This window comes from Arachis stenosperma, chromosome 8, assembly GCF_014773155.1.
Source record: "Arachis stenosperma cultivar V10309 chromosome 8, arast.V10309.gnm1.PFL2, whole genome shotgun sequence".
In the NCBI taxonomy this organism is placed as follows: Eukaryota; Viridiplantae; Streptophyta; class Magnoliopsida; order Fabales; family Fabaceae; genus Arachis; species Arachis stenosperma.
In genome coordinates, this window is record NC_080384.1 from 38,063,997 (window position 1) to 38,076,139 (window position 12,143).

Consider the following 12,143-nt stretch of genomic DNA (forward strand, 5'->3'; position numbering starts at 1 on the left):
TTGAGTTTTCGTATAAAATCCACAAAATTTGTAAATAATTAGCTAATAAATTAATTATTAATCAGGAAAATTAGAAAATGGTATTTTATAGTTTAATGAGGTAGAGCTAATTAAAATAAGAATTTTGACACTAATTTTAAAGAATTTAGCCCAAGATTGGGCAGAACGGGCCAAACCGATTGGACCGGACCCAAGGCCCAACATATATTACACTTCACTTCAGCCAATTTTCCATTCATTGTTCCCTTTCCAGCACTGAGAAGAGATATTGGAAAAGCCACCAAAACCTAACCCCTTTTCAATTTTCAATTCATCGTAACTTTCAATCCGGAGTTCCGATCGCCGCATCATTTGCAGCCACGCGACTGCAGCGTTGAGCTCTACAAAGCCCAGTCCTTGATTAGGTATAGAACCCATTTCTTAGTTTCAGAATTCCCCTCCCCAAATTTCAAAATTCAATGAGTATCTATGTTTAATTTTGTTTAATTTCGGTGTTTAGGTTCAAATTAACTTGCGAGTATTGTCGGCTTTAGCTCATTGGAGCAGTAGGTCAAGTAAGCACCCTTAAACCCTTTTGAAATATTAAGTTAGTGAGTTTTACATTGATTGTGATTATAATTGTGTTATTAGATTAAAATTGGTTGTTGATTGGAGTCGATTTGAGAATTCGCAAGCTTGTGATCAAGCCTTGGAAGCTGGGTTTTTCTTGGAAAGGAGCTGGGATTTCAAAGCTTAGGGTGTGGTATATAAGAGAGGTGGTTTGGGTTTACCAGGGAATCGGCCAAGGTATGGTTTCGATTTCTCGTAACTAAAATGTAATGTCTTGTGAAAACATAGGCTAGATAACCATAAGATAGGTTGAAGCATGTATGTATGATTAGTGGTTAGTGACCTTAAAGTAAATGTTGAGTATCTTGAACTTGGATGAGGAATGATGGTATTCATGATTTGTGTTGCATGATTTTGATTGTTGGGATAGGAAGATGTGAATGTTGAGAACTAACCTTGAATGTGTGTTGAACAATGATAATTACGATGTTATGATAATGATATTGGTGGTGATGTATTTTGTAGTATATTGTGTTGAATTGAATGTGGATTGGTTAAGTGGTTGTCATTTGATATGAGAAAGTATATATATATATATATATATATATATATATATATATATATATATATATATATATATATATGTAAGTTGTTGGTATGGATTATATTGTTGTTGAGAATGAATTATTGTGTGGAAGTGACCATACTTGTAAAATTGTTGTATTGAATAATGTTGGGGCTTGGGTTGATGTAGTTTGGTAAGTTTAAATAGGGATGGAATTGAAGTGTTGTGAAAATTGAGGTTTAGAACTCTTGTGAAAATTTTGTGAAAAGTTAATTTTTGGCCGAATTTTAACGATTCATAACTCGTCTTCCAGACCCCCAAATTGTTTTAAACTTATTTCATATGAAAATTGGGTCCGTGAAGTTTACGCCGTTCAAAGAACGGATGAAAAATATTTTAAAACGAGGAAGTTATACGCGCAGGAAGATCGGTATATAAGGCTGAAATTCTGCAGACTTAGCCATTTTTGACTTATCTGCATTGTATGCGTACGCGAACCCCTCCATACGCGAAGGGTCGTCTCTGCCTGGCATGTATGCATACGCGGGCATGTGTATGCATACGCATGATGGGCCAAATGCACTCCCACGCGTACGCGTGACTTCTCAATAATGCACACCCACGCATACGCATGGCCCTTGTTTCGTTAGTTGTATGTTGAGTTATGCGAAGAAGGTAGGGAGGAGTAGTAACTTGGAGATGAAAAAATTTGGAGAAGTAGTGAAGTATGAATGAGAAGTGTGTGTGATATGTATATGAAGAATCTGGCCTTAGTGAATGACTTTGAATGATTATGAGTGGATATGAATGAATAATGTATAAGATTTTGAAATCAAAATTGTTTGAGCTTGACCTGGCAAGGTTCGTGGTGGTTTACCGCTTTCTCAGTGTCGAAAAGTATGTAGGATTCGTGGTGGTGTACCGCTCACATGTTTTTAAAAGAGACTGGTGTGGGGTTCGTGGTGGTATACCATCCACATGTTTTTTAAAAAGAACTGTTGTATGGGGTTCATGGTGGTGTACTGCCCACATATTTTTAAAAGAGAATGTTGTGTAGGGTTCGTGGTGGTGTACAGCCCACCGATTTTCAAGAGGATGATATCCGGGTTAGCTACCGGATGTGTCGGGTTATGGCAAAGTAACTAACACGTGAGCTCACGGCCAATATGAAAGGTATGCATCATATGCATTTATGTGACTTGTTTGGTTTTGCACTACTTGGGTTTGCTTACTTGAATATCTATGCTTATTTGCTATATCTGCTATATTTGAATATCTACTTGTGCTTGTCTTGTCTGCTTTGTTTGTCTGTGCATCCGTGTTTTGGAGGATTGGAGAAAGGGATGTAGGGGTTAAATTAGGATTTGAGATGGAACCAAGAAGCCTTAGATACCTTACCCTGTTTATGGTTTAAAATGTTAGTTTTAAGTTTGAATCTAGTGTTGTTTAGGATTGCCTTTGGTTTTCCCGGGACCTTATATGTTAGTTATGTGGGCACTGTTACCATGCTGAGAACCTTCGGTTCTCATCCTGTACATATTTTGTGGTTTTCAGATGCAGGATGTGAGGCACCACGCTGAAGCATACTGGAAGCTTCTGATATCGTAGATCCTTGTCTTTGGGGCTTTATTTTGGATATATGTATATATAGATACTTTTATCTCCGCTGCTTATGTATTTGATGTATTAACTTCCTCTTAGAGGTTATTTTGGAGAAATAGGTTCTGTAACTCTGTATGTTTTATACTTATGTTCTCAAGCCGGTTTATCTTCGCGAGCCGAATCTTGAGCTTTGATATTTGTACCTCGGAACTCTCTTTCGGTTATATCTATATTTGCTTCTCTTATCTTTTCCGTTTATCATTTACGTAGCGTGAGTGTTGCACTTTTTCGTTTTACCGTTTTTGATTTTAACTTTTTTTCAAATACTCCTAGTTATAAATCTTTTTCACTATATTATGTATATAAATTCTTTCTTTTAGAAGTCGTAGCACCTCGCCACCTCTATTTTACATCCTAGATGTAAATCTCTGTATGGTAGGGTGTTACATTTCGCGAAGATTTTGAGACTTTTTAAGAGAAATTAGGTGTCGTTTGAACTTTGATCATTTTAGTTTTGATCGAGGGAGAAGAATTGTTCTTCGTATTAACGTTTGTGCTACTGAACAGTTGTGGGAGCGCGTGTTTACACGTTCTCTAATCTGAAGTTAATTTTTGTTGAATTTAGACCAATTTAATTGCACTTAAATGACAAAAAAAATTGTATGTGTAACATAACTGTTATTTTTAATATCAATAATAAAAAGTATTCAAAAAATAGACACAAAATTGACACATATGACATTATTCTTTGATAACTATTGCCATACTAGTATTAATTAATTTTTTAAAAAAAATGGTCTGATGACATAATATTAAAATTTCAAGGACCTAAATATCTAAAATTCAATCCTTTTTTACCAAAAAAACAAAAGAATTTCGATACAAGGTATGTGAAAAAAATAGAATATATTATAGATATAACTGTTTATATACATCTTTGATCATTCTATCAATTTCACTTTTTTTTAAAATATAATATGACATTTTCTAAAAAAAAGACATGATAAAGAGTACAAGGTAATGTAAGCAACTTAATTTGTTTATTTTTACAGGGGTTTGATTCTGGTACGAGTAGGGGTGAAAACAGGTCAGGTCAGGCCAGGCTTTGCTCTTAACAGGCCTGGCCTGTCATAGAAGCCTGTTAAAAGGTCTGATAATTTTTTTTTTACAAAAATAAAAATATTATTTAAAAAAAATATTTTTTAATAAAAATAGTTATGTGTAATATGTCATATATTTAATATTTATAAAAAATTTTAAATTTTTAACATATTTAAAATATACAAAAATATTTATAATAAAATATAATAAATTTAAAATATCTCATAATTTTATTAATAATAAATAATTATTTATATATTTAATTATATTTTAATAGGCCCAGGCAGGCCTGACAGGCCTATAAGGCTAATTAGTAAGCCTGGGCCTGACCTATTAATGTATTAAGGCTTTTAAAAGAGCCTGGGCCTGTACCTATTTTATAACAGGTCAGGCCAGGCCAGGCCAAACATTGGCCAGGCTGCAGGCCCTGGCAGGCCACCTGACATTTTTCCACCCCTAAGTACGACGACCACTTAACTATTTTTTAAGGATTCAATTTCTTTCTTATTAATAATTTACTAGGTTTTTTGTTGAAAAAAAAAATATAAGTATATCTACAAAAACATCTATTAATTAAACGGTAAAAAAAACCTCAGCTGTGCAATTTACCAATTTATTCTTTATCATTTGTTTGCATCATGTCATCATCTTTGATCTCGCTGTGTATAATTGAAGAATGCAATCCTTCTAGCTCTACACCGTTTTGATGAGAAAAAACATAACACCGCCCAATTAGCCTAGTTAAACACATCTAAACTAAAAATGACTTGAACTTATTTGATTTGTCGGCATAGTTTTACCTGTAAATCCACTTCAAATTATCGATCATAATAATTGGATCAAACTAAACAATCAGATGAAAATTAGTTTTATATGAATACACCGTAATTTCACACAAAATTTTTCTCTAGAACAAGGACAAATTTCCTTCGTCTATATCATATCATATATCGTGTATATAAGTAGTAAAAACAAGAAGATAATTAATACACGGTAGTTTATAGTGCTTATATTGTGGCTACAGAATTTTTAATAATATTTAAAAAATATTTGCTAAAATTAGATATTTTTTATGTATTTTAATAATATTTTTTATTTTTTAAAATAAAAAAGAATTTATGTCATACAAAAATTAATTTTAATAGCATTCTTTAAATGTTGCTAAGATTATATAGCCATCCTAATCATACCCACCATAGCATATACTAATTAACATATGTAAAATTATATAAATCATATATATTAGAAACATATATTTACATGTCATACTAAAGTTAATTAATTTTATGCATGTGCTTAATATTCCATAAAGAATGAATGACTGAGATTAATGGAGGTTCATCATGATCTCTCTAGTCACCAAGGTACACAGAGCTTTCCAAAAAAATTGAAAATATGTGGCGACATTGGCAAAATACAATGAAATATGCCGTGACGATTTCAACCGCTACAAAATTGACAAACTGAGTGTGATTTAGAACAGCTACCCAATTGGTAGTATAGCTAAGTTTTTATAACAGGAGAGTGTAGTATAGCTAAGTATATATTAGTGTAAGGTTCAATTCTGTGTTATGATGAATATGTATATTTTGTCTTTTGTGTACTCAACAAGTACTCTCTCTTCTTTTCATTCTTCACTTTTTCTCTTCTCAATCCTTCATGATGATTAAGATCCTTCATTGTACATTCTACATTCTATGGTGAACAAAAACAAACTCTAAAATAAAAACAGGATTTTATTTATTTAGATTTTGATGAGTTAAAAAAAATTGTTTACATGCTTCTAAAATATATTTTTGTTGTATATTAAAGAAGTATTTTTGTGGAACACAGTTCGACAATAAAATATTTAAAGCTATATATAAAATAACTAATAAATAATTCTATCATGATGAAAATTAATATATAGAAATATGCTCAAATAGTGTGGTCTGTGGTGGTTGCCGGAAAAAAAAATAGTTAAAATCCATAAATATCATATATGTGCATATAACTGGTTTTATTTTCCATACAAAATATTTTTTTTTCTAGGTCTACTAAATACACTTTATTAGTATTATACAATTGATTAACCAAGTCTTCTCATAAAATAATGATTAATATTGAATTGATGTTATAATATCTACGTCATTATCTGTATGATACATCTTTCTCTGTCACGCACAAAATAGCCCAGCAATGATTTCCAACTTTCCAATGTATGTTGTATCTATTTTTCTTCAATTTGCTGTCCTATATTATATCAACCATATTATTATTATTATTGTAGTTGATCTTACATCATTATTATTCTTACGTTAGTTTAAATAAAACAATCGTGGACCTAAAGAATATATATAATTGTTTGGCTATCTTAGTCATTGTTGGCAATATGTTGAGCATATTAATGTAAGATTCTCACTGTCATTTCATATGAAGCCCTTTTTCTTTACCTTATTTATTCATGCATAGATATTAATTATTATGAGTCTCTTTTTTCAATTGGTGTTGTTTCATTAGCATTTTCTTTTGTGAGATTCTAATCTTTAACGCTGGCTTGTGAATTGCTTGTTTCTTTTAGTCCCAACACGAAAAAAGGAGAAAGAAAAGAGAAAGAAACATGTATACTCAAAATATGAAATGATAAGTGACATCTTAGTAGCAAATAAAGTTACCTCTTTTGTTTGTTATAAAAATGCCCCATGATGACATAAAATCGAAAAAAACAATGTTTTGATATATATGATAAAGTAATCATAAGAATATATTAAGTTTGGTTAATGACATTGAAAGGAGTGAAAACCAATAAATTTGAGCTATATAACTAAACATTATAAATGGTTCATGAATAATTAAGATTAAAATTTGTTATAATATCATGTAATTATTGTTTGTTGTAATCTTAACCATTGGTATAAATAAAATTATTTAACGGATCAAATTTATTTCTATTATATATATCTTTAAAATATTTACTTTATCTTTATTATTCATCACTATTCAGTATTCAATAAAATTAAAATAATTATTTTGAATTAATATGTTCATTTAGTTCATATACTAATAAGACTACATTTGTAATTGCACTTATAAAGTATTATCTGGATTATTTTTAAAATATATATTTAGCATGAAAATTTTTTATTCAATAAATTGATAAAAAAAGTTTTTAATCAAAATTCATATGTTAATATTCATTAATACAAATTATATATATTATAAAAATTTTACAAAACTTGAGAAAGTTTAACTATTATCTTAAAATTTTGTGTCAATATTTCTTAACACAAATCATTTAAAATTTGTTGTCGCTAGGTTATTCTTTCAAAGTCTTTGTATAATCATTATCAATAATATTATAATGTAGTTGCTTAGTTTAGAGAAATGATTAGGAGTATTAAATATATAGTAACTCTAGTTATCCTTCTAATTTGATAAAAATAACATTGTTAAGATTTTACTCAATTTATTAATGTATGTTTCTCTTTCCTTATCACTAATTTTTTTATTTTTATTTTTTTCATAACTAATTAATTATAATATTATTAAATCATCAACTATAAAATATAGAACCAAATTATATTACAGTACAAATTATTCATTTTATCAATCTATATAACAAAATTATTCATAAATATTATTATTAAGATTTTTTAATAATCAAATGAATATTGTTTATTAAGTGTGAGATGTTTGTGAATCACATCACATGAATTATAACGATACTAGGTAATTAGATGTTTAACAAATATTTTTTATTTCTAAAAATATAATTTATGAATTGTATTGTCAATTTTCATCTTCTTGATAAATACTATTCTATCTCATATGTGTGTGCTTTGCACACTTGTATCCAATATCAAAATAAAAAATGGGATAAAAATATGTAGTCTTTTTTTAATAAATTAGTACGTAAACTAACTTTTACTATTAAAAAAATCACTTTTTCTATTTTAAATTATTACAAATTTAAATTATTGCCTATTATTCATCAAAATATAATTCTAATAATTATTATATTAAATTTATTATCGCAAAATATTAACTAATCAATAAATGCTACAAAAAAGATAAAAAAATAAAAAGAAATTATTATTAATAATCCAAAAAGCAGTAATATATATGATTTAGGTGGATACTAGCATGATTTAATGATCATTTAAATTGATAATAATATCCATAAAATTGTTTAATTCAATGATTTATCTTATTAAAATAAAATTAATTATGAAGAGTATGCTATTAAACATTTGTATTAAAGAATTTGTTAGTTGATCAGGTCTGGTTAAATAAAGAATATAATTTGTTGTTGTAGTTGTAGTAATACTACTGTTGTTACGGTTAATTAATTGTTGTTATTATATATTATTAATTAATTGTTAGTATATTTTAGTTTTTTTTTTCAAAAATAGAATTATCTAACAGGTGTGAGTACATATTTTTAGTGATTTAGCTTTTATGTTAAACATTTATTAAAATATATTAGTTTTTATTATTATTAATGATAAGTATTTATTTTTAAAAATATTTATTTTACGTAAAATATTAGAAGTTGCAATTATTTTTAATTTATATTCGTAGTTATTTTAGTTTTATTTAAATTATTTATTAATAAAATTGAATTATTATTAATTGTTAGTACATATTTTTAAGATTTTGTGTTGTATTTTAACTATTTATTAAAAAAACAAAATTATTATTATTTATTTTTAGTATATATTTTTACTAATTTTAGTTTTGTTGAAAATATTCATAAAAAATACAGAATTAGCATTATTAATGGTTAGGATATATTTTTAGTCATTTATATTTTATTTTAAATATTTAATTAAAAATAAGTATTATTAATTATTAGCATATGTTGTTATGTAAGTTTAGTTTTACTTTAAATATTTAATAAAAGTAATATTATTATTAGTTGTTATTGTGTGCAATAATTAGTGTACAATTTTAATAATTTTAGTTTTATTTTGCATATTTATTATAAAAATAAAATTCTTATTAATTTTTAATATATATTTTTTAATATTAATTATAAAAAAAATCACTAGTAAATAAAATAGTTATCATTAATTGTTAGTATATTTTTTTAATTATAGAATTTAGAAAAGACGAAGATAGAAAAACTTAGATATTTTAAACGTATTGAGGACCACATTATAAAATACTTTCAGCATCTTGTATTAACAGCAGTGGTTAATAATTAACCATTAATTTAGTAATTATCAATTATTAGAGTTTACAATAATTTAATATTCGCTATTGTACTTATTGATTATAATTATTGAATGTTAATTATGATTTTTATTGTTAAAGTATAAGATATTTATACAATACACTTAAATCAAATAGACCCATACAACAAGTGAGGTTTGTACTTTAGTACTATGATAGGTAAAAAATATTTCTTATATATTAAATTTATTGCATTATTTGAAATAGAAGAAATTTATTAAATAAAATATTTGTCATTTTTTTCAATGCTAGCTTGATGATCTATACCTCGAAAAAGTATAGTTAAGAGTTAAGACTGTTATATGCTGTTAAACAAAGAACCACAATAACACATAAATACTCTTATATGTATGACAAAATAACAATAACACATAAATACTCTTATGTGTATGACAAAATTAGACTATTGTAAGAAATTTATAAAATAACATAACTTTTTATTTTATACACTTATTATACTTACTAAAATTGTTTCACTTCCTCAAGATTAAGAACAATTTAAGCTCTTTTTCAAAATAAAAAATATTTTTTTGACGCAACACTATTGTTTTTTATAGTTAGTTTTATATTTTTTATTGAATAAAGTATCGTTTTTGTCCATGTTTGGATAAGTTCTAAAGTTGTCCTTAACGTTTCAATTGCACTATTTAAGTCCCTAGCATTGACTCAATGTTGTCCTCTCGAATGTCGATAGTAGGGCTGGAGCTGAGCCGAGCTAGACCAAGCTCAAGCTTGGCTCACCAAAATTGAGCTTGGCTCACGGCTTGACTCGTTAACAATCGAGCATATTTCTTAAGCTCAAGCTCGACTCACCGAAAGCTCACGAGCTGGCTAAAGCTCACGAGCTGGCTCAAATAATAGAAACATAAACACAAAATTTATAATTTTATATCAATAAATTATAACTTATATATTTTAAAAAATATTTAAAAAGAACAATTTTATATATTGTTTATCTATCAATAAATATAATTTTTTTATTTATGTCCTACATCAAAATTATATGTAATAAATAAATATAAAATTTTAAATAATTAAGATCATTAATATATATAATTATATATTACTATTTTATATGTATATATAATATTAAAAGTATATACTATATATATATATATATATATATATATATATATATATATATATAATCGAGCCAGCTCACAAGCTAATGAGATGAGTTTATCCAAGTTCAAGCTCGGCTCTTTAATTTATGAGCTCAATTTCAGATTCAAGCTTAGCTCACCAGCTCACGAGCTTAGCTTATCGAACTATTAACGAGCCGAGCTCGAGCTGGCTCATGAGCTGGTTTGACTCACTTCAAGCCCTAATCGATAGGATCAATTAATAGAATTGACGGCGGGACAAAATTAAGACGATTTTGAAACGTTAAGGATTTAATAGGACGAAAACGTTGAGGGATAAAAATAATACATAGAAATAAATTTTAGTTTTATCCTTCAATAATATCAATTTTTTAGTGTACATAGTATTCAATTATTTTTTAATCATTTTTAAGTAAATTACATTTTTTTTGGTGACTAAGTAAATTACACTTAATCACATTACTTTCATTCTAAATAAGTTTATTTTTTTTATAATTTTATACTTAAAGTTATAAGTTAATATAAAAATATAAAAAATTTATTTAAAATAAAAGTAGTGTGATTAAGTATAATTTACTTAGATGTGATTAAAAAATAATTGAATATTATATACATTAAAAAATTGATATTATTAAAGGATAAAATTAAAATTTATTTCTATGTATTGTTTTTGTCTTTAACGTTTTTGTTCTATTTAAGTCCCTGCCATTTCAAAATCGTCTCAATTTTGTCCCACCATCAAAATCTGTTAACGGATTCCTAATGACAGCAAAACATTGAACTAATTTTAAAACGTTAGGGATTTAAATAGAACGATTGAAATGTTATAAATAACTTTTAAGATTTATCCCAAACGTTAAAGACAAAATAATACTTTATTTTTTTTATTTGAACAAATACAAAAGATCGTTGACATTTTTAAAAAATATCATTATTTTTTTACTTTTTTCTCTGTAACACACTAGTAACGTTTTGACTAGCTTTTATTTTTAAATTTGTTTAATTAATGCCGTTTCTATTTTCATAATTAAAGAAAAAATTAAATCACAAAACGAAAATCTTGTTTTTCTATTATAAAATTTTTTAAAATTTTTTTCCAGGCAAAACGACATCCTTCTTTCAATTATTAAAAGTAATTTTGCTATGCCCAAAACGTTATTAACATTACTAGGAGTAAATGGAAGACAATGGCATGTAAATTTCTGTGATGTGTGGGTCCCTTTGCCTCCTTCTTTTGTTGCTGTGTTTATCTGAAACAGAGATGGAAGAAGACTCTGCTACTATTGTAGTCATAGTCAATACCTAATAATCTTACTACACCGGATCAATTAAACTCCTTTTTCACGTGGCAACAATCAAGACTTGTAGCCACTAAGATGATTCCATGGAAGGCCTTATTATCCCTTAATTTTCGGATTCCAGACTCCTAGGCATGCAACGCACTCCTCTTTACTGGTATGGGTTCCACAGACAAGGCTATTGATTTCTTACCTCCTATTGTCCCCTCCTCTGTATATATTCACTTTATTCAAAACATATATATATATATATATATATATATATATATATGTATATATATATGTACACTGCAATTTTTTGTTTTTATTGTTTTTTAGTTTATTTAAGCCATTAAAAAAATATATGTAAACTATTTTATAAAATCATTCAATTATAGGGTTTTATATTATAGAAATTAATTATTTTTATTGATGTTATTTAAATTATTTTTTATTAACAATAAATATAAGTTCAATTATAACAAATTTGTCATTTTAGTACATATCAATTAAAATAAAAATTAATTTAACTTACTAATTATTTAATATACGACTATAATTAATTATAGTGTAAATATATGAGGAGTACAAGATGTAACCATTTAACAAATATTTTTAATTTTTCATTTTGTAGTAAATGATCTAGGTAACAGTTGATGTTAAATACTTATATAAAACCGTTTATATCATTAATACATCCAAATTCAATTTTTTATGTATATATCACTTTGA